We start from the raw sequence: 24876 nt of genomic DNA, 5'->3' as shown, positions 1-24876 counted from the left end.
GGTCAAGGAGCATATCTCCAAGTTATTAAAGAAGGGCGTAATTCAAGAGAGCTCTAGCTCATATGCATCTCCGGTGGTAGTTGTGAGGAAATCTGATGGTAGCATACGACTGTGTGTTGATTTCCGTAAACTTAACCAGAAGACGAAGAAAGATGCTTTTCCGTTACCACGGATTGATGAAAGTTTTGATGCTCTGCAAGGTGCTGAGTTTTTCTCATCTATTGACTTAGCAAGTGGTTATCACCAGGTGGCAGTTGAAGAGTGTGACCGATATAAGACTGCATTTACAACCCCTTTTGGGCTTTATGAGTACTTGCGTATGCCCATGGGAGTCTGTAATGGACCTGCGACGTTTCAGAGATTAATGCAATCCACAATGAATGACTTGACCTTCCAAATAATGCTAGTGTATTTAGATGACATCCTACTGTTTTCTAGGAACTTTAGTGATCACTTGGATAGGCTTGATATTGTTTTGAAACGGCTGCAGGACACAGGGCTCAAAGTAAAGATTGAAAAATGTCATTTCCTGCAACAGAAGGTGAAATTTCTAGGCCATCAGATTTCATCTGAGGGCATTGAAACTGATCCTGACAAAATCGTAGCTGTGAAGCAGTGGCCTGTGCCTACGACATTGAAGGAATTAAGATCTTTCCTAGGCTTCTGTGGTTACTATAGGCGATTTGTTGAACATTTTTCCCGTATAGCAGGCCCACTCCATGACTTGGTTAATCTTTGCCTTAATTCAGGACCCCCATCAAAAGTAAACCAGTTGATGTGTAGTTTGTGGACCTCTGAATGTCAGACCTCTTTTGATGTTTTAAAGCAGCGACTCACTAGTGCACCCATATTAGGATTTGCTGATTTCACACATCCTTTTATTGTTGAGACAGATGCCAGCAACCAGGGTTTAGGCGCGGTTTTATATCAGCAGCAAGGAGGGAAAAGGAGAGTAATAGCATACGCGAGCCGTAGGCTAAGAAATGCAGAGAGAAACGACAGAAATTACAGCAGTATGAAGTTAGAACTTCTTGCTATGAAATGGGCAGTAACTGACAAATTCAGAGGTTACTTGCTTGGTTCTAAATTCACTGTTTTGACTGACAATAATCCACTTTGCCATCTCGGTACTGCCAGATTAGGAGCGTTAGAACAAAGATGGATGGCACAGCTGGCAGTGTTTGATTTTGAAGTCCAGTACAGGCCAGGGCGGTCCAACAAGGCTGCTGATGCTCTATCTAGGCACCCTTTAGCAGGGGAGCATGTGCCTGTCACGGATGATGTGGAGTATGATGGTTGTATAGCTATCTGCAATGTGATAGGAAAGGGGACCACACTTGGGACAGAATTGACAACAGCAGGACTGGATAGCTACAAAATCAGGCAGGTCAGGGCTTTAGAGAATGGAGACCCTATTGTCCACTCTATAGCTCAGGGTAATACCCCTACCTTACCTGGCTACTCCAAACAAGAACTCAGCTCGTTCCAGAGTCAGGACCCGGTCCTGAGTGTGTTTCGGACTTTTTGGGAGGAAAAGCGAAAGCCTAATTTTAAAGAAAGAAATGACTTGTCAAAACCTGTGAGGTCTTTACTGAAACATTGGTCACACATTAGAGAGAGAGATGGACTTCTTTATAGGGTAATTGAGGACAGGAGACATGGGGAGTGCTATCAATTACTGGTACCTGGTTGTCTGAAGACACAAGTGTTGGAAGGTGTGCATGATTCTATGGGCCATCAAGGTAGTGAACGTACGTTGGAGCTTCTTAGACAGAGATGTTTCTGGGTGGGAGTTCATGAAGATGTCAAGCAGTGGATTAAGAAATGTGAGCGCTGTGTGTTGACTAAAATGCCTAATCCTAAGATTCATCCTCCTATGAAAGCATTTTTAGCTAGCAGGCCTTTAGAAGTAGTGGCTGTTGATTTTACCATACTGGAACCGGCTCGTGATGGGAGAGAAAATGTCTTAGTTATCACGGATGTGTTCACAAAGTTCACTCAAGCTTTCCCTACACGGGATCAAAAAGCGGATACCACAGCAAAAGTTTTGTTGCGGGAGTGGTTCATGAAGTATGGAGTACCTGAGCGCTTGCATTCAGATCAGGGGAGAAATTTTGAAAGTGAAGTGATAGCAGAACTCTGTAAGCTTTATGGTGTGAAAAAGAGCCGTACCACTCCGCATCACCCCACGGGAAACGCTCAGTGTGAGCGCTTCAATAGAACACTACACGAACTGTTACGCACCCTCCCGCCTGAAAAGAAGCGTAGATGGCCAGAACACCTGCCAGAGCTGGTTTATGCATATAATGTGACCCCCCACTCTACGACAGGGTACTCGCCCTATTATCTGCTTTTTGGCGTTGACCCTCACCTTCCCGTTGATGCTCTTTTAGGGCAGGAGTCTACTGTTGAGCCCCGTCACGACTGGCTAGCTATACATCAGAGGCGTCTGAAAGACGCCCATGCCAGGGCCAAAGAGTATTGTGAGCAGAAAGCGGCTGAACGAATCTCCAGGCGTAATGAGAACGTGTACTGCCCCCCTATTGAAATAGGCCAGACAGTTTATCTGAGGAACAGACCCCCAGGCCGAAATAAAATCCAAGATGCCTGGAAACCCGCCCGTCACCGAGTGGTGAACATACAAGGGACCACGTATACAGTCGAACCGGTTGAAGGAGGACCTATAAAGAGAGTAAACAGAGTTGACATTAGACCTTGTGTGCCCATGCCTGTTTTCATGCCGCAGCAGAGAAGCAGATCCCGGAACACACCTCCAGCTGCCATGCAAGAGACCAGTCCACACCCAGGCGAAGCTGCTGATGTTGATGATGGTGTCGTGGTGGAACAGGTGACCGTCCCTAGCTTTGGCCCCGGTCTGAGTGGGACGCAGCAATCAGTCCTCCTGGATGAACCCGAAGAGACCAGGCCATATAACACTGTGAGCAGTCCAGACCCCGAGCTCGCTGAGGAACATGCAGAGCCTGGACGTGATGGAGAATGGCTGGAACCAGACCCTGAGCCTGAGGAGGAGCATCAGAGGCCGGAGCATGATGGTGAAGGGCAGGAGCTTGAACCAGTGCTTGATGAAGACCCTCCCACACCTGAACTGGAATCCGAGTCAGAATTGGAATCCGAGCCTGAATCTGACCCAGGGTCAGCCCCCACCCCCCGTAGAAGCCAGAGGTCAAATGCAGGCCAACATCCCAATCTGCATCATGAGCCAAAGTCAGTGCTAGACTCTAGTCCAGCTGCAGTCTCTCAGATGATCGCTACTTTAGGCACAGCATTCATTAAGGAGGTTGCAAGAGAAGTTATAAAACTATTAGTAGTCACCGAGGCCGTTGACTATTAAGCAGGGGAGAATGTAACCGGGTCATATTTTGAGGTTGTATGTTTTCTAAGTGGTAATGGGACATGTCTCCTTTAAATGCCAGAAAACTACATTGCATCATGTTGTAGTTCCTGGGTTCGTATGTGGTGAATTCTGGGTATTAAGACTGGAGCGAGAACGCAGTGCATCAGAGAAGGTGGCTGGCGTGAGGGATATTTGGTGATACTTGGTTAATATTGCTGGTAAGTGGGACATTTGTCTTAAAATACTTTAATAACCATGCAATTGTATATATCATTGATTTATATGAATGGATGAGTTCGTTTGGGAAGGAATGTTTGTGGATTCTGGCAGCATGTGGATTAGCCCAGTCGCTCTGTCATTTGGGGATGTAGCTAAATTTAAGTTTACATTTGTGAAATACAATTCCGTTTTGGCTATAGAGTGAAGAGTATGAGGTGATGTAGTTAGTGTAGATGTATTTTGTAGGAAATTAAGTTGCATACAGGCTGTATTAAAGTGAATTGTCATGTTTCACCTAGCAGACATATAGCCATACTGGTATCCTGGGAGCACACGTGTGTGGAGGATAGAGATGTGTGCGTGTTAGGAACATGTAAGTGTTGGTATCATTTCATTCGGACATACTGGTGTATATTTTGGTTTTATGTATATTTTAGCTTTATGTATTTGATGTTAGTGGTATACTAATGATGTTTTTGTATTTGTCTACTCTCAGTATCACCACTACCGTTTTGTATTGCTGAACCTTACTTTCATTTATTTTCTTATACGGCTAGTTCAGCTACAGAGTTGGGATAGGCTTAGCTTGTGTACAGGTTAGTTTATCATATAAGATTTCTATTTGATGTCATTTTATTTTTGTACTTTTCTATACAAATCTTTTGTTTTATATATCTATCAGATAAAGAACCCTTACTCTTAATTTTGTTGGACTTTGTGTGTTTTATTCCCCGCCAACACTTCTAATCAGCCATTGTAACATTTCAGTTTATATGCCCTCATAAGGGGTGTCACCCTGTATTCATGACGCCCAGGGCCATCAAGGCACTTTGACTTGACCAAGAGGAGGGTGAGTGACACCATTTATTTATCGCACCTCACTCAGGTCAAACCATCATAAGTATATTCAACCAGAAAGGCTTACATTCTAGCCTAAGTCCAAATAACAGCAACAATTATAACTAGATATAAAAGGCATTGAATTATTGACTATGGTGTATCATTATTAACTCTGAACCTTAAATTATGATTCCTTCACCTGTCTGTTTGACATACTGCCCTGGTGAGCACTTTGTGTGTTCCACAGCTCCTCGGCAGCCATCTTTGATTGGGTCAGTACAGTAGTGACCTTCCAAAGGCTCACAGAGTGTGTCTGAAGTGGAGCTGCACGCCCTCTTCACTCTTAGACCTGCACCTATATTAGGATATACAGTGATTACAAAATTGATTGAAAAACATTTCTATTTCAATCAACAGTGCAAAGAATTGACGTAAATAATATACATAAAATGCACAAAAAATAAACTAATAACAAAGGCTAAACAAAACTGCTGAAATATTTGACTTACTTGAGTCACAAACTGTGCAGGATCTACAGGACCCCAGTTCATTAGGTGCATCAGTGTAGGTAGATGACGGGCATCGATCACATGTCGTAGTGATGAACTCAGTACAGTGTTCCAATACATAATAACCTTTAATGAGTAAATAAGTAGTTAATACATAAATCAAACATGGGTTTATCTCATTGATGCAACATGAAGAAAGCTATAATGAAGGAGCATGTCATGTACTATTACACAGTTACTACTGCTACTTACCAGGACCACACTTAGGGCAGCATTCCTGCCCTGTAAGATATTCAGCTCGACCACAGGCAGGAGAGACACCAGACACGGTCAGCAGGATGATCAGAACTATAATCACCAACTTCACCATGATTTCCTCATCAAGTTCGGGTCCAACTGACGTAGAGATGGCGTATGGAAAGCTGTGCAACAACTTTATGTCCTACAGTTTCACCGATGCACCTGTCAAACAAATGAAGAGACAATTTATTGAATCGCCCTCTTAATTTTCTTATTTCTCATTTCATTTGTGCTTTTCTATTTTTAGGGCCCTATTTCAGTTGATAATTGTAATAACAGTGTCAGATAGGTGCAAGTTAGAATGTGTCATATGGAACGGTCATCAAAATCAGCTTATTGGCCAGGTATGTTGACACCTACATACATGTGGCTCTGGTCGTTGGTGGCCCTTAAAACAATATACAGACACTATACGATATACAGGTTAGGTACATATTACATAGAGATTAGGTATAAAAAGAAACAGGCAATATCCTGTACATAAAGTTAAAAAGTGTAAACAGTAAACAATAGGATGCATTTGTGTGATAGAGGTAAGGGGTTACTGTACAGTTTGCATGTCTGGGTAAGGTAAGTCACACGGTGTCACATGTCTGCTTCAGAGAGATCCCCAGTCCTGATAATATACTCCTGTTACTCATTAGAGAGAATAACTGTGACCAACATGTGTGTTGCATTTATAAGAACTCAGGGACAAAAGAGAAGAGCACATGCTTCCAAACCCACTCAGTGAAAAGGAAACTTTCATTTGTAAACCACATAAGTCATCCCACTCTGCTCACATTCAGTGCTTGTGTTTGTTTTTCTCATTCTGTCACTTAATGACTTCATATTCCCTTTGAGTATATTATGGGAAACAGCGACTCACCGATTTGGGGAGAGATTATTTATGATTTTAAGAAAAGTCAGTTTGTGACTTCTAAAAGCGGACATGACACTCCTTTTGGTTTTGAAATCTCAAGACAGAGGATTAATTTATCATATCCTTATTTGTTGCGTATTTGACCTCTCTCCTTCCACTCATACTTTAAAGACTACAGGGAACAGTTATGAAGGATATTCGAGTTCATAGCCATTCCTTATGTGATTCAAAACTCAAACTCATTGAAGACCTGTTAACTTCAAAATGCACCAGTGTGTGAACCTGAACCAAGACACATGACAACTATCAGGAATAATACGAGTCCAGCCAAGACACAAGGCTCTTCCATGACATAGAATGAAATCTTTATTTATCTCAATTTCACCAAAGTCATGATAATTACTGACCTGGTAAGCCTGTTAACAGGGCAACATGTATGATAGAGAGTCACCTTCGCACGAAGTCTCCTTTAAGGAATGGGCGTGGGCGTGTCTGGCGCGTGGGATTGTGTAGATAACGGAGACGTTTATAACGAGATTGACAGGTCAACAACCAATCACGCCGTTGCGAGAAAAGCTGAAATCGCATTCATACAAATACGTCAGTGCAGACGCTAGCCAATCAAAGCTCATATTCAAAGAGCGCTAAACTGAAAATAGTTTGTGACTATGCCGTCTGAATGTTCCGTGTCATTATCGTGGTGCGAAGTGATTAGAAACACCCTTGCTGTGAAATGTATCGCCGTTTATTACTCTACTAGTGTTTCCCAAACGTTTTACCCCTTCAAATATTCAATCTCCGGCTACGTAGTAGTAGCGGTTGGTGTCTCTCTTGACTAGGGATAAACTCTTTTTAATCATGTATCAATTTTCGTGCAGCAGCCGAAAGTTTTCCAGTTTTGGAAAAGGTGCTCTACTATGTAGAAAGACGCGTGTTTCAGTTATTTTGACTCTTCTGCATCTGATTTATTGTATGAGTATGGTGCAACCATACATTATTAATTAAGGATTAATTTGCCATGTTGTTGATGTAGTGGCGGGGCAACTTGCATTAACTTTGAGTTAGAATTCACTATTTGCACCGAAAGCGAACGTGGAAATATTGCAAGAGAAGAACTAAAAAAAAATAATCCCCATTATGCAAAACGAAATCCCGTGGATGCACGTTTATTGTATCGGTTTTAAGTAGTAAAGGTATAGACTTACCTAGTAGACGTCCTAGTTCTCGTCTGCTCGTCTCGCCGACCTGTCTGTCGCTGTCTCGTGAAAGCTCCCTCCGTGGCGAAATGCAAGGGGCTGGACTGACACAAACCAATCAAATACACAGTTTCGTTTCTGATCAACCAATTAAAAAGGTTGAACCATTTGAACGCGAGCTGCACCTCTGTGTATGATCGCAGGCATGGGAAGCGCTCACCCTCACTTACCGACACCCTGCAGAGTTTGTGCGATCTCTCTCGTTTCCTCGATCATTCATATATTAATTGCTTTATAAAAAGGCTTTTTAAAGACTCACTCCTTCCTTACTAATATATTACCTTCCTGCACTTGCAGTAGGCATATTCGTAGCCTAAGTAAACGACTAATTTGCTAGTAATGTGAGGAAGGACTGACTGCGCTCAAAATTAAACTTTGCAACCACGAACAGATCGAGGATGACCTGAGACCAGGGGCGGACTGGGGGAAAAAAGTGGCCCGGGAGTTACTGTCAGACCGGCCCACTCAATACACGGCGCGTGGCCCACTCAGTACACGGCGCGCTGCCCACTCAATACACTCCGCGTTGCCCATTCAATGCATCGCACGTATAGACCAGTCAGTGGCCTACTTGGAAAAATACCCATACACTTAACATTATTTTGGATGATTACAAAGAAATTACATCATATATGGTTTTTTTTAATAACATTTGGATCCACCAATTTGCCTGGGTGGACACATGGAATAAAATGATACTGGCTATTGTAACACTCCAAGGTAGGTATAGGTTGCTAGATGAATAGGCTTAACTCTGGGCTAGTATCAGATGGTTATACGTATAACTACAGAACATTAAGGAATGAATATCCACACAATAAAGAAACTGGAATCAGAGGGTAGAATTAGTATGAACTATATTGTAGAAATGAACAGAATAGAACATACGATGGGGTATGAACATCAGTGGTATTAGTAGTATTGCATGCTGGGTGTGTGATTGTGTGTGTGTGTAGGGGTGTTGAAGGTGCATAACAAAACAATAAGTTAAGTAACAGAACCTAAACTAACTCTGCTGGCCCGGGCGCATTATAGTCACATGATAATAAAAAACAATATCATTATACTCATGTGTTAGTATGACCTCACTATCTAATCTAGATAACATATTAACATTGTTTATGTTAGTGTTGTGTGTAACACAGTGATTTTAGCATAACAAGCTAGCTGGTTAGAAATTATAAGATTGCCCTCTTTACAACTTCCACCATGGATAGCTTGCTCATCGATTGTAAACAAGTGACAACGGCTAACATGTTAAAGTAGATCATCTCGATGATGACAATAGCGCCAGCTTGCTTATTTTACCAGATCATAACGGTCTCAATTTTGGACATGTATCTACCTAACGTTAGCTAGGCTAGTTGGTAGTGAACGTTACCTCATCTGTGAAAAGCAAGCTAACATTGGCCAAGTCAACGACACAATTTACCTTGTATCACTGTCACTGTCACGCGAAATAACAGTCGTAAATGGCCCAGAGTTTTCCTAAATGCAATTCCTCAAAACTACCAGATGCCCCACGGGCCGCTCCGTGTTAAGAAGGGCTGACGGCACACGTCACTACGGTTGCGTGCCCTGGCGGGTCGTATATGCAAATCCAGGTGCGTTTAATTTAAGAATCCTCATCCTCAATCCGCACAGCTGAGAACACTTCGGCTGTGTAAGAACCCATTTTCAGGTGTTCATTAATAAGGTGGAGATCGTTTCTTACGTTGAATTTCTGAAGTCCGTAGGAACACATTTCAGAAGACACTTCAGAACATTTTCGAAAAATAGGCACCATGAGTGTGAATACAGATCGCCAGGAGGAGTATAAAAATCAGTCAGTGAATTTAATGTTATAGTTATTAGAGGAACTTATATGTGTTCTGAGACGTATGGAAAATAGTTGAAAGTGCCGACGGTGTGCGTGGGACGGCCGGTTGATTATAGACATGGGCCGGTATTTTGGACCATCCCAACCTCGTCGGCCCACCGGGGATTCCCCCGGTATCCCCGATGGCCAGTCCGCCCCTGCCTGAGACTATGTTTATCAAACATTGCACCAAGAATTGAGGACCTTTGCAAGTCAAAGATCACCAGAGGCCCACAAAAATAATAGAAGCCTAATTATAGCAATATTAACACTATTTATTATTTTGATAATAATAATAATAATACTTGGTCGATTATCATTACTTATAATTGTACAAAAGGCTCTGGACTTATTGACCGTTTATTATGTTATTTCTCCTTTTCATGCTGAAGGACTCTTAATTTGTTATTAGCAGCACCAACGTCCTGCCAGAGAGAGAACGCACATTATAAAACAATTGGGTTCTATTGAATTATTTAGCTGTTTCTGATTGGACGAGAGACGTTCCATGAGTTGGAATATCCCAGGACATCCCAACTCGGACTTTTCACAGCTAATAATAAATCACTCCGCGATAGCACATTGATACAATTAAGCGATAACCGTTAATTCAAAGTTCTTATAATTCCAAAAGACGTTGACAATGGAACTATTTTTTTGTTGCGGAGAAACAATGGCGAAATAAACATTTTTGAATCAATAACTTCGTGTTTAAATGTTAATTGGTTGACTATAAAATTGTTTTATAAAAGCAATATAGTACTCGTGCAAGTGGGGTAGGCAAGGGATATTCCCACGGGTGTTGTTGCCTGCGCCACTCGGCCTCCGGCCTCGTGGCTACAGCCGAACACCACCCGTGGGAATATCCCTTACCTACCCCACTCGCACTCGTACTATATTGCTTAATTGTTTTACTTTACTCTGTCGCCCTATTGAAGCAGCAATTCCGTGCCTTTCATGTTGTTTGTTTTGTTTTTGCAGCAATCATTGCACTGTATTTCATTCTAGCAGACACACAGCTACTCACAAACGCCAGCGGGTGAACAGTGGAGGTCTCCTCACTGTTGAGCGTGATGTGGGGCAGGGCGGCATCCAGCACATCATTATGTGCCTCTGTGTCGCTCTGGTACTCATCGGTACTCACCTCATCGGTACTTCCAGTCTGTTGCTTCCACGCTGTCTTTGTAAAAGGGCACGTCCACGTTGTTGATGTTTGTGGTATGGGCCACCCTATACACGTGCATGACCCTATATCCTAACCCTATACATGTGCATGACCCTATGACCTAACCCTATACATGTGCATGACCCTATAGTGGATCCTGGATGCTCTGATCATCATCATCATCATCATTATCATTGTTTATTCAGGGAGAAATTGACTGAGCACAGGGCTCTTTTGCAGCAATGCCCTGATTGAGGGCACATAGTACAGAAGAACAATACACAAACAAACCACAACAAAACAAAACAGACAAAATAAATAAAAAAAAATTTTTTTTAAAAACACCAAACAACTCAGAAATTAAGCATAAAAAATAAATAAATAAAATAACATAAAGTAAAAAAAATTAAATCAGAGAATCATTCAAAACAACAGCATTGAGGCACATCCTTATTATCTAAAAGGCTCTTAAATTGGTTGACAGACAAATACTTGGTTAATTTCAACTCCACTTGAATAGTGTTCCATTTATGGGAAGCAAAGAACTTAAAAGCCAATATGTAAATACACACACACACACACGCAGTGTTTTATTTTCACTTTGTATGTGTTAAGGCCTAGGGTTGCCGAAACAATACGGGAGGGAGAGGCAAGCGAATTGTAATCAAACAAAGATATTTATTAATTAATTTGTCCTCCAAATGGTGTGGTTCGAGAGCCAGCCATAGGTCACGGAAGCAGCTCCTATAAAGGCCGCGGCTACACCTGCACGCCGGTGTAGCCCCTCAGCTGATCAGGGGAGGCCCCGCCCACAAGCACACCTGAACCCAAGCGCTGGGGAGCAGACAAATCAGAAGCATAACAGAAAAGGCCTAGTGGCCGTCACAGTATGCTACACTATCTGTTTCGATGTTGTATACAAACTTTTTTTGAATGAGGTCTATCATACCAGGTGTTTTGAAGAGGCTCACTCCACTCTCTTCCAGCCCAGCGGGACCTTTCAGCTCTTCAATGGCCTGGTGAATGAGGCAGAATGTGAGCCGTGAGCCAGAGTGTGAGCCTCTCAAAAAAGAACTCAAAAAAGTGAACTCTGTGAGTTGCTGAATCAAATAAATGTACTTATATTCAATTTAAATAACATTTCTGTGTTTGGTTTTAAAATCTAGTCCACTTTAGTAAGTCTAACTTAAAATGAAAACTTGTTAAAGCAAAAGAAGCCAGCTAAGTTCATTCAACATAACACTGTTGAGTGAATGGCACAATAATCTCTATACAAGAATGTCCTAGATGGGTTTCTGTAGGTCTTCCATTGCACATGCTCAGAAGCTGACTCCACTTTGAGTGTGATGCTGTGTTCAAATGAATGTGCTCGAGGTCAAGGTCTTACCCAGCTGGTATATTTCATTCTGTGATGTTGAAACATTAGTGCATGGTTTAAGAGTGATATTGCTAGTCCTACTGTATTTGTCTTGCGAAAATCAAGCATATATGAGCACATGTTAGCTAGCTAACGAGCTAGCCAATTAACAAAATGCCACCTGACAGATATACATTAAAATAGCGATTTGATTCTGGAAATTTTAGTTTTGGGGATGATTTTCCTGACAGTCCTTGAAGATGCATGTAAAAGCTGGGGTCCTGGAGGAAGGACAGTCAGGGATGGGAAAATGCAGAAGTCAAATTCACGGCGACCTCCGTGTGTGTGTGTCCAGTGTCGCCACCTAATATATTCACGTGTGCGTCATTGTACAAAAATAAACTGACTGAAGTCAGCCTTGTTTATTTGTATTGTGATTTGAATTTACTTTTTTGTTGAAATTGTTGACATAACTAGGTTTAGCATTATAGGTCAGTGTAATGAAGGTCTGTTTAGTTAGATGAACACTGTCTGATCAATAAAGGCTAACTTGACCAAATAATATTGAAATTACTTAAGTCTTGTTGGTTTCACGTAAGTTAGTTATTTCCCTCTGTAATAATAGTATTAAATTAGTTTGAACACAACTCAGTTATGTGGAAATCATTGACATAACAATATTAAGTACTTTGAACAACTTATTTTTTTGAGTGTGGTGTCTCAGCTGCTCCCTAGAAATGTGAAGGCACATCACATCCTCATCGGAGAGAGAGAGCCCAGCGTTGCCGTGTCTCTGGCTCTGACGGCCTTGATTAGCAGCTCCAGGTCTCCGCAGTTGAAGGCCAGCACTGCCCCAGCTAGCGCAGACCTGAACACAGCGTACTTGGAATGGGAGTCTGTGCGGATGGCTGCGTCAAACCGGTGGATTCAGTGGAAGATGTCCAGACGCACAACCATCCCATGTCCACCCAAAGCTGGAACAAAGTCTCCACTGCTGTTGGGCCCTGTGCACGGCAACACCCGTGGTTCATGGACAGAATTTTCAGGACTGGCAAAAAAACAAAAGCCCAAATATTTGTTTTCCTTTTGACTGTTTAAATGTATTTTTATTTTTATTAAGCACGTCTTTGATTTGTATTTGAAGATAGAGGTGTTAACAACATTACAGCTACTGACCTGATGAGAACAACACGTTGTCCTGTGTCTTTCTTTTATCTCCACTCCTGTAGGAGTGCAATATTTACATTCATCCTTTTCCCACACACTGATCACCTCGAGGACACTTCAGGAAGTACATCATCAACTCTCCAACTAGGCACCACAAACAGGTGCGACTCCGAGTTGTGGGGTTGACATACCTTTATATGTCTATGGTTGGCAGAGCACCGCTGACATAGCCGGGAGGTTCTGGTGGGTAAACACGTATTCAGATCGTTTAGTCTTCTCATCGTCATTTACACGGACTTAAACTCATAGACTGTTTCGGACTGCCGCCAGACATAACGACCTAGCAAATCATCTATTAGGTAAGTCTATACCTTTACTAGAAAACTATTAAAACTGGAGGAGAGAACGTAATGCCGGCCTCTGGTTGGTTAAAACTTGACATCTGACATGTCTTGAGAAAAGCCTGAGAGTTTAGGGGTGATGTGCTCTGAGTGCAAAAACAGCATGCAGACTATCAAATTAATTTCTACACATTAAACGGAATTAAGTACGTTCACTTCCAGTTTTAATACGGATCCTTGACCGACAGAAACCAACAACATAAACCCGCATCCAAGGAAGTTTCTCTGCATTGCAAGACATTTGTCACCTGGATTATATCGTTCTTAGTTTGATCTTTGAAACAGATTTGGTTTAGAAAGTAATTTCTTGATTTGGACAATGAAACTGACAGTATTATATTAAACACCTAATTATCGTGGTGCTAAGTGATTAGTTTCACCCTTACTGTGAAATGTTTTGCTGAAGCATAAGACCAACACCACCCCCTTCTACCGTGGCTGGAACCATTATGGAGTACGCACTTTGAGAAGTAATTCAGCGGGTGACGATGGCGGCTGCAGCGTAGTGTATAAGTATTTAAACTTTCAAATTTGTGCGAAAGTGGTTCTTTTAAGGATGAAGTTAGCTGATGATTGAGGGAGCAGAGAACACAACACAGGTGTGAAAAAGTTAGACATCAGTTAGTCTAGGTGTGGCCGCTCCTGCATCTCACACGGAATTGCTCCATGTTTACAGATAAAAACACTACAAGGTATAATACCAGCACCACCTTCACTGTAGTGTAATACCATCGCCGGGTGCGCACGTTAGCTGCAGAAGCGTCAACTGTGGTTGCCAAATTATTATAAAAATGCAGCTGTGTGGTAAACACCTTTAGTTTAAAGTAACTTACCCTAGGCAGATTTGACACCGGATTCCCTGGTACCTTGGTTTAACTTGGCTCCACTCTGCGGAATCACACTTGCTCTGTTAGTGGTGAAAATGCCATCTAAACGGATCCCACAACTGATCCCAGCTGTTTATTAGTGGAGTGGGAAGGTGGAATCAGAGTGAGACACCGGGGCAGAAATAGATGGTAAACTGATATTTAAAAGCAAAGGCCATTTAGAATGGAATCTGTCTCATAAACATCTCCTGCTTACTAGTGCAGCGCCTTCACTTCTATTCTCTATGTAGCGCCCCCTAGTGTACAGCTGACTACGCCACCCCTTGATCTCAATTTGTCTGTGCTAAGGCCAGAGCAAGGGGAACTCTGTCTCAATAATCCGTACAGACACAGGTTCTTTAGAAAAGTATAAAAATAGTCTTTATTAATACATGGTATTAAAAGTGTTGGTTTGGGTTGGTCAACAGTAAAATAAATAACAAGGGAATACAGTGGGGGATCGCCAAGCTAACGGCACAGGAGCCAGAGAAGACAATGAGAACCACAACTAGAAGGGTTAGGGTCCCAATCACACGTGATCACTGTCTATAGACACACTGCAACTAAATGTCACTCTGATAAACTTAATTTAAGGACTCAAGACTTCATGCTTCACAGCAACTTCCTGTCACACGTCTAAGCTACACATTAAGTGCAAGAGGGGGAACTAGGGAGATTGCCTTCTCAAAAGGGCCCTGTATGTTACCCTGGCTCCACCACCACCGAGGCTGGCTACACGAGAGGGAAGGGGGGACAAAACAAAGGAATAAAAGAAGAAACCACTCTAGCCTGTGATGTACAATAACTGCACTCTCACTACAATACTCGTTACAATCAACAGGCTAGAGGAAAAACAAACCAAAATCTAGTTAAGCACTAATCACCACCACAATCATACGTGTAGAGAACAGCAACTAACAATTCCCATTGCCGTTAAACACGTCTGCCGCTCACGTTAGTCAGTGAGGAACACTGCGTTTGTAGCAGGTACCCCACGGCAGCCACAATACCCAGCGGGTGCTGGTGGAAAACAAACACACATGTTACAGTCCGTCAGTTAAAAACAATGTATGACAACAGTTATGCTGGGCGTTACATCATCGTACCTTGCATAAGGAAATGGTCCCGCAAACACTGGTAAAACACGGTTGGGTCAGCGTCTGCTCCCACACACACACGCTATTAAAACAAACATTCCTTAGATTGCTAACCGCAGTGAAATTAGCATCAAGAACGAAACGCGTCAACAGACCTACTCACAGCAAGACCGCACCCACAGCATGGCTTCCTCACACCGGTGCCGGCAGCAGAGTGACAACATACCGTGTAAGGACCCCCAGGTGTCTATATATACGCCTGCCTCCCAAGCATTTAGATGGCCTACCAGATGCCCACTCCACCCCCCAATTAGTGACGTGATTGGCACTAGGAAGAGGGCGCTCAGGGCAGAGAGAGACTAAGGGACCTAGTCCTAGCCTGGTGCACAGGCTACATCTATAATACATGATGCCATGTTAACAGGCTTAATAGGTCAATTATCATCATGACTTATCATGGTTTACAGATTTAAGTTGAGAAGAGTTCTTATAAATGCTACACACATGTTGGTGCACAGTTCCTCTCTAATGAGTAACAGGAGTATATCATCAGGACTATGGGGATCTCTCTGAGGCAGACATGTGACACCATGAGACATACCTTACCCATACATCTGCAGAAATGGTTGCGGACACAAATAATTGACACCACGGGATCTAGAGAAGGACAATGGCCGAGGTCTGGAGTATACATGTGGTTAATTGTTTTGTGAAGTGCAACCCAAGTCCAAACCCACCATGGAATAGATAGTTTCTGCTTAGAAAAGGTATGTTGAACTGTGTGTTTAGTAGTGTGGGCCAACTATACTTGGGATTGCTCTGAGGACGATTCCCCGGTCAAAAACGCCATTTTACGCAGCCCTGAATAAAGATGGAACCTCCGCTCACTGCTGCGTTCAGACGCACATAGGAAGAGGATGTTGCCTGTAGCCCACAACTGCTGAACACAACAACATGACTGCCCAACCATAAAACCTGAGCAGCAGCATACAACAACAAAGTTGCCTTTGTGAGCATTGCTTTGGGGTTTTCAAGCAGGCACCCTCCTTCATCAGTGTGGCCCACAACAAAAGGCTCAACAGAGGAGTGTGGTGTCCCAGACCCCCCTAGACTCATGATGCGTTAGACAAACACAGATACAGTACAGCAGCAGCAGTTTCTTCATCAACTAACAGCAAAGTTAGTGCTGTTACCCAAAAGGAGGCATATCATAAGTGAAAGTTTCACTTAACCTGCCACTGAAGCTGCTAATCCAGTTTAATACCACAGTCAAGTCTCATCAATCACAGTCTGGTTTGGAGCAGCCATCAAACAGGACAATAACAGACTGCAGTGGACAGTAAGGACTGTGGAAAAGGTCATTAGTGCCCCCTGCCCACCCTACAGGACTTTTACACCTAAAAAAACAGGAACAGGCTAAATCAATCACAACAGGCGCCTCACACCCTGAACACAACCTCTTCTAATGAAATTAAATGAACGGTCTCTTCATTGGTTTAACAGATGCATCTGTGAAACTGTTGGACATGAGTTTGTTGCACAGCTTTGCGAACGCCATGTTTACGTCAGCTGGACCCAAAGTTGATGAGGAAATCAAGGTGAAGTTGGTGATTATGGTTCTGATCATCCAGCTGACCGTGTCTGGGGTCTCTCCTGCCTGTGGTCGAGCTGAATATCTTACAGGGCAGGAATGCTGCCCTATGTGTGGTCCTGGTAAGTAGCAGTAGTAACTGTATCATAGTACATGACATGCTCCTTCGTTAGAGCTTTCTTCATGTTGCATCAATGAGATTAACCCTTGTTTGATTGATGTATTAACTACTTACTTACTCATTAAAGGCTATTATGTAGGGGAACACTGTACTGAGTTCACCAGTACGACATGTGTTCCATGCCCGTCATCTACTTACACTGATGCACCCAATGGACTGGCGAACTGTAGATCCTGCACAGTTTGTGACTCGAGTAAGTCAAATATTGCAGCAGTTTTGTTTTGTCTTCCTTGTTAGTTTAGTTTTTGTGCATTCTTTGTATATTATTTATTTCAATTCTTTGCACTGTTGATTGCAATTGTATATGTATATCCTAATATAGGTGGAGGTCTAAGAGTGAAAAGGGCATGTAGCTCCACTTCAGACACACTCTGTGAGCCTCTGGAAGGTCACTACTGTACTGACCCAATCAAAGATGGCTGCCGAGGAGCTGTGGAACACACAAAGTGCTCACCAGGGCAGTACGTCAACCAGACAGGTTAGACAATCCTCTGTAATTGCCCTGTAGAAACAGAATGACAAAGTTAGATGAGGAGGTGAATACACACACACACACACACACACACACACAGACAGAGACACAGGAAACAAGAAAGGCAATATGTTACAGTAGTATGTTAGCCACTGAAAGAGTTGTGAATCGGAATCATTATTTCTCAATCATTGTTCTTCACAATTTTCTATCATGATTCTACTTTCATTATTCTTCACTATATTCATGTGTATTCTAATTATAATTAAGTTCAAACAGAAAGGTTTCTGGTCAAGTCTGTGTACTCCAGGTCAAACTCTCAAACAAAGATGGTTTGTCAGGAAAGTCACAACAATGAGTTGGCAGTGCAGGATTCAGCTGTGATGTTTTTTTAGTTACCTGGCTGAAATACACATGGGTTTATGTTTCAGTCACTGTCTTGGTCATAGATGTCCCTCAATATTTCACAATACAATTATCAACCGCAGCAGCAGCAGTTTCTTCATCGACTAACAGAAATGTTAGTGCTGTTACCCAAAAGGCGGCATATCATAAGTGAAAGTTTAATTTAACCTGCCATTGAAGCTGCTAATGCAGTTTAACACCACAGTAATCAAAGTCTCATCAATCACAGTCTGGTTTGGAGCAGCCATTAAACAGGACAATATCAGACTGCAGTGGACAGTAAGGACTGTGGAAAAGATCATTAGTGCCCCCTGCCCACCCTACAGGACTTTTACACCTAAAAAAAACAGGAACAGGCTAAATAAATCACCACAGGCGCCTCACACCCTGAACACAACCTCTTCTAACTTCTTCCCTTCTGGCAGCCCCTCTGTATGCCACAGCCATCAAACATGAGAACAGTAATACGTACTGAGACGAACCTGTACTCCTTATTCTAGTTTTATTATCTATTACATTAATATACTAAATTGTGTGGCATACATACTGTACAATCCCCTCTTGCCTCTATATCATACAAATGCATCCTATTGTCTACTGTTCACACTTACACTTTCTGACTCTGATGTACAGGATATTGCCTGTTTCTTTTTAGAATATCTGTATGTAATATGTACCTAATCTGTATATGGTATAGTGTCTGTATATTGTTTTAAGGGCCAACCACAACCACAGCCAATTTTTTTTGTAGGTGTCAACATACCTGGCCAATAAAGCTTATTTTGATGACCGTTCCATATGACACCTTCTAACCATAGAAAAGCACAAATGAATCAAGAAATAAGATAATTAATTCATAAATGGTCTCTTCATTGGTTTGACAGATATATCGGTGAAACTGTTGGACATGAAGTGGTTGGACAGCTTTGTGAACGCCATCTTTATGTTAATTAGACCCATAGTTGATGAGGAAATCACTAAAGTGGGGATTATAGTTCTGATTATCCTGCTGATTGTGCCGGGGGTCTCTCTTGCCTGTGTTGGAGCTGAATATCTTATAGGACAGGAATGCTGCCCTATGTGTGGTCCTGGTAAGTAGCAGTAGTAACTGTGTCATAGTACATGACATGCTCCTTCATTAGAGCTTTCTTCATGTTGCATCAATGAGATAAACCCATGTTTGATTTATGTATTAACTACTTATTTACTCGTTAAAGGTTATTATGTGCTGGGACACTGCACTGAGTTCATCACTACGATATGTGATCGATGCCCATCATTTACCTACAGTGATGCACCCAATGAACTGGGGTCCTGTAGATCCTGCACAGTTTGTGTCTCGAGTAAGTATGAGCAGTTTTTTGTGAATTCTATGTATATTATTTATGTAAATTCAATGCACTGTTGATTGCAATTGAAATGTTTTTCAATCAACTTTATAATCAATGTATTTCCTAATATAGGTGCAGGTCTAAGAGTGAAGAGGGCGTGCAGATCCACTTCAGACACACTCTGTGAGCCTCTGGAAGGTCACTACTGTACTGACCCAATCAAAGATGGCTGCCGAGGAGCTGTGGAACACACAAAGTGCTCACCAGGGCAGTACGTCAACCAGACAGGTTAGACAATCCTCTGTAATTACCCTACAGAGACAGAACACACACACACACACACACACACACACACACACACACAATGATGCAGGAACTCAAGAAAGATTAGACACATGAAGTGCTCACTTTGCAGTTTGTGTTATTGATTATATTAAAAGAGTAATGCTTCAGGAGATGTCTTTGTCAGAAGAGTACCTCCATGACATTGGCCATTTTGACTGGAGACCAAATAAGGGTCTGCAGGGCAATTCTACAAAGTGTATGTGCTCTGTGAGGGGGGGGGGATCAAGTGATTTTACAAACCAGTGTTGACCATCTTTACCAGGTCTGGTAGTTAGTAGTCACAGTTACTTATTGTGGCCAAATGTCACTTAATTTTCATGGAACAGGTCTATAAGCTGACATGCAAAATGGCCGACCACAGGCTGTAGCTGTGATTGTCTTTGCATGCAATAAATATCAGTCTGTGCCACTGTTTGGTTATGAGCACAAAAGCTGTGACCGTAACTACAATGGGTCTTCTGCTTGTGGAGGCTTAAAAAAAACGTATGTGAAGACCTTCATTTAGTTGCATATGACTGACAGTATTGAATATCGTATCAATGCAATGTCAGGTCAATGCAGTCTATAAAGGTCACAAATGAGATGTTTCTGATTGTTTTGACATGGCTGTTAAGTAATAACTTCTCTTTCACAGGTACAGCATCCATAGATACTGTGTGTGGTGACTGTGTAGGAGACACATACTCAAATGGATCTCTCACATCCTGCAGACCACACACACAGTAAGTGTGCACAATTGTGTTTTGTTTTCTTTGACGTTGTGTCTTTTGTTTGTTACAGACTATGCGTGTTTGGTGTAGTCTTTGTCTTCTTTATTCACAGTGTAACTTGTGTCAGTAATATTACTGCATCTTGTTAACATGTAAATGTAATTTGTTAGCCAACCTATAGAGGCATTAAAAGGTGAGGGGGAAATGATGTGATTGCATTTCAGCAGCTGTACTGTAGACTGCCTGATAACTGGAGTCTTAACTAACGCATAGTTTCTGTGTCGTTTTGAGAACTAAACTTGTGACTGTAAAACTGTGTTTTTAAACTTTAAAGGTGTGAATCTCTGGGGCTATTTCTGAGGAGGCCAGGAACACACACAGCCGACGCCGACTGTGAAATCCGTCGTCATCACTTTGTATTATGTGTACCTCTGACTGCAGTCTGTATTTTAGTTTTGCTACTTTTGCTCTCAGGATGGAGGCAGAGAACATAGAGATTGTATGATAGGCCAGTGATGGTCCAAATAGTGGGGCAGCTTAGCTTGATAGTTCACAAGAATTGTACACATATAGCCAAAGACAGTCCAAAAATTATTAGATATCGGGCCATCATGAATTTTCAATATGGCGGCCGTGCAAGCCATTTTTCAAGCCATTTACAACCACCCTAAGTTGAATTTTCTATCATATGTTAATTAATATGTAAGATTGTTGATCTAGTTAGTTATTTTTGCCATATATTGGGAGTTACTACATGTATGACACAAATAAGTCATTCAAATTTTAAGATGGTTGTTATTTTTCAAAACGGCAGCCATGAGTTAGTAATTGCATAGATATATGATATAGAGCAGTCCTTCCCAAACTTTTTACAGTCCCGTACCCCTTCAGATATTCAATCTCCAGCTACGTACCCCCCCCCCCCCCCCCAAACACATCACATGTTAATGAGTATGGTGTGCTTCAGAGGATGCACATAACTCTGCAATGTCTGGCTGAATTTTAGAAAGTCTTAAATCGTTTTCCACAGTCTGTGCCTGTATTTTGTTTTCACTGAACACTGTTCACAGGTGCGTTGTTATGTCACGTTTGACAATGTCTGTCACACAAAAAAGCTAGTAGCTTGGCTAGCAACAACTTTACTGCTACTGCTGCTAACATCCTGATCCGAGGTAGACTTGGAAAAGCAACCTGGGTTGCTGCCGCAGGCAGGTGCATCCTCGATTGTAGGGCTTCTACTAGTAGCAGCGGTTGGTGTCTTTCTTGACCGGGGATTAACTCTTTTTAACCATTTATCCATTTTCGTGCAGCAACCGGAATGAGCTCCCACTTCTCTACACAGGGCATCAGCAAGTGGAATTCTGACGAGGGGAGCTAACTGTTGTGCCTATGTTTTGACTAACCTACCTGTAGCTATTTTTGGCATTGTAATTATTTCGCTGAACACTACAATGTATACATTAGTGTATTTTTGGCATTGCGACTGGGATATTCAGACTATTTAAGATGTCATGTCTATTTATAGGTCAGTTTGAAAATGTAATGGGCTGTTTTACTTTGAAAATGCAAATCACATTTTTTGCCCCGCGTACCCCCTACGTCCCTTTGCGTACCCCTGGGGGTACGCGTACCCCAGTTTGGGAAACATTACGCCGTCTAGTTCTGTTCCGCGCCTCTGCGCGTTAGTCTTCGCGAGCAGTGACTCATTTCTGTCTGTTCCGTGCCCTCGTGCTAGATAACCAGAGTTAGACTCTGAAGTTAGTTTATTCCTGTGTGTGTTTGTTGGGTTGCATCCTTAGTTAAGTTTGATAGTTATATTTCCCGTGTGTGTTTAATCTAAGTTTAGTTAGTTTTCCTTAGTGTGTGTTTCCCAGCGTTTTACGCTGAGTTCCTGAGTTTCTGTTCTGCTATTATCGTTCATTGTATAGTCTTGTTTTTGTGTTCCAGAGTGTGACTCTGTGTTGTTTGGTTTAGTCTTGTTTCTAGTTTAGTCGTTAATTTAGACTTCTGAGTGTTTTCCCATTTGTTTATTAGTCCTCCCTGTTTTGTGTCCTGTTCCCCTGTTTCCTGGCTGAATTCATATTAATACCCTGTTTTGATCCTAAAACCTCCCTCTGAGTCCAGACGTCCTGTGACAATCCGGGCCTTACCAGGCACTATCTGGGCTCTATAGTGAGCTCTATCGGGCATTTGGTCCAATGCAGGCTGTGTTGCATTAAGACATTTGCTCTATTCGGGTTACCTGCCACACAGATAATAGGAAGTGCTTGTTGTCACAATGGGTGTTTGAAAGAGGGTCTTTGGCTTTTCTGAATTTAGAAATTGTTTAAGTAAAATTGTGGTGACCAGTCATTTGCAATGGCCAGTCAGGATTCAAGTAATAGGGTTCCTTTGAGCGTCCAGATTGCTATTAATTAAAAGGTGGTTTTCAACTAGTGTGGGGAGTCAGGAAAGCTAGTGAATGGGTTCTGAAAGTTAAATCTGAGAAGAAGAGAAAGCGAAATTCCCGCTATCTCATTAGTAGATGGACACAGCGTTCACAAGGCTTCTTGGTGGAGTCAGATGGTCAGCCTGCTCCACTTCCTAGACTACGAGAGAACATGAAGCATACTACTGACAAGCTTCAGTCAATAGTTAAGGATTTACTGGGAAAAGTCCCACCTAGTGACCCCAAAGGTATAGATGAGAGATATCAACAGATGTGGACCTTAGGTCTGCCCATGGTAAAAGACTGGGGGCAATTTGTGACAGCCCCAGTGGCGAAGAGACCATCAGAGCCACGTGACGGGGCACATACTTTGATGACTGATTAGTGGTTGACCACCCATCAGATACAGTGTTTAGCTTCTAAGTTTATGTTTGAGAAAACACACCAAGTATCATCACTTTCTCATGCTCCAGTCAAGGTACAGGCAAAACCGAAATGGACTGATTTCAACCACTGCACACAAGGCATACCTCCAGAGCAACCATATCTGGAGGAGCCTAAGGAAAAAACATATGACTTCGGCTAAACTCAAGTCCTGTTCCTTTATGATAATCATGTAATTACTTTTAGCAATGATATGATGATTGGATGGGAATTAAGTAACAATCTTTTGTTATGGTCGTGACTATGAGAAATATATAATGATAGAAGTCAGAACCCTAATGTTTAGGAAGTTTTAATGTTCAATGTTATGTCTTGAAGTTAGTTTGTTCTGGTCCTATAGATGAAATGCTACATTCCATGGATTTTGTGATACTGCCGCAGTTTTTTTCTGTTTGGTTTTCAGAGCCAACACCCCAGGATCAGCATGAGAGGATCTGGATGAAGGAACCAATGGTGCCTCTGCTGCAATGACCAAGCCATCACCGTGGTCCATGATCCACCTCACCTGTTGGATAGCAGTGACAACACTACATAAACTGGACCTTCATGTTTCCACCACACAACATTCAAGGACTTGACTGAACTACCTGAACATCGGATGATCAGAGATGCTAAGTTGCCACTCACAGCTCACGGAAGGTGAGTGTCGCTGTACAAAAGCAGGACAGTAAAAGAATTTTCCCCAAAATTAGAGGATATTAAAGGGTTTTTCGCTTTTACCTGTGAGCTCAGGAACTTTGCCATCTTGGTTGCAAGAAACAACCGATTAAAACATTGCAATGTTTACCACTACACTATAGGAACATGTGTTTGTACCAAATGTAAACAAAAGGTTTAAACAATGTTGGATTGTTTGATCATGATTATGTCCGATTTTGTTTTATTATGGTTTTATTAGGTTTTGTTATGATCATTATGCAGTTTCATTTATGATACTTTTGGTGGATTTCAAATACCAGACCATAGTAATAGGTCCATACGTTGTCTCAGGCGGATTTGTGGCCAGAGCCATTAGACTTGATGGTTGGAGCCAGGCATATTTAGCATTTAGATGGCCATGGTTAAGCTAAACCCCCTCTGCCTACCATTCTCACCTTTATCTAGCATAAACTAGATAGACCTCATCCTGACACCTTAGCAGAAAATATGGAAAAACAAAATGCTCTCAGATCTCTCTCTCCTCCAAGGCCAGCCCACAGTGACAGAAAGCCCAGAAACAAAGGGGGGTGGAAAGCAATAGGCTCCACTCGTCTCAACCCTGGTGAAGAAAACAACACTGTCCAGAGGGGTAGAGGAGCAGAGGGGTAGAGGGGCAGAGGGGTAGAGGAGCTCAGGGGTAGAGGAGCTGAGGGGTAGAGGGGCAGAGGGGTAGAGGAGCTGAGGGGTAGAGGGGCAGAGGGGTAGAGGAGCTGAGGGGTAGAGGAGCTGAGGGGTAGAGGAGCTGAGGGGTAGAGGAGCTGAGGGGTAGAGGAGCTGAGGGGTAGAGGAGCTGAGGGGTAGAGGAGCTGAGGGGTAGAGGAGCAGAGGGGAGGCTGAGGAGCTGAGGGGAGGCCGAGGGGTTAGGCGGTCCTATCTCTGTAAATCATGTCAGGTTACAAGAAAATCAAATGATGTGTGGGACTTTGAATAATAATTGCAGTGCTCTGCAGTGCATATTTGTGGATATTACGACAGGTACCGGTCCTGGTCCAATACCCGCTTGGCTAAAGACAACCCG

The 24876-nt window shown here is 42.4% G+C and overlaps 1 long non-coding RNA gene across 1 annotated transcript; it reads right to left on the bottom strand.

Annotated features, from left to right (window-relative positions):
• Positions 1-14510: 14510 nt before the first annotated feature.
• On the bottom strand, positions 14511-15533 carry LOC116220359. The gene is made up of 3 exons (XR_004163604.2): positions 15416-15533; positions 15262-15334; positions 14511-15175 (listed from the first exon to the last, which is right to left on the bottom strand). It is a non-coding gene; the product is annotated as an uncharacterized LOC116220359 (long non-coding RNA).
• Between the last annotated feature and the right edge of the window lie 9343 nt (positions 15534-24876).

This window comes from Clupea harengus, chromosome 4 (assembly GCF_900700415.2).
Source record: "Clupea harengus chromosome 4, Ch_v2.0.2, whole genome shotgun sequence".
In the NCBI taxonomy this organism is placed as follows: domain Eukaryota; kingdom Metazoa; phylum Chordata; class Actinopteri; order Clupeiformes; family Clupeidae; genus Clupea; species Clupea harengus.
The sequence above is the reverse complement of the archived record's forward strand: the minus strand, read 5'-3'. Positions and strand labels throughout refer to the sequence as shown.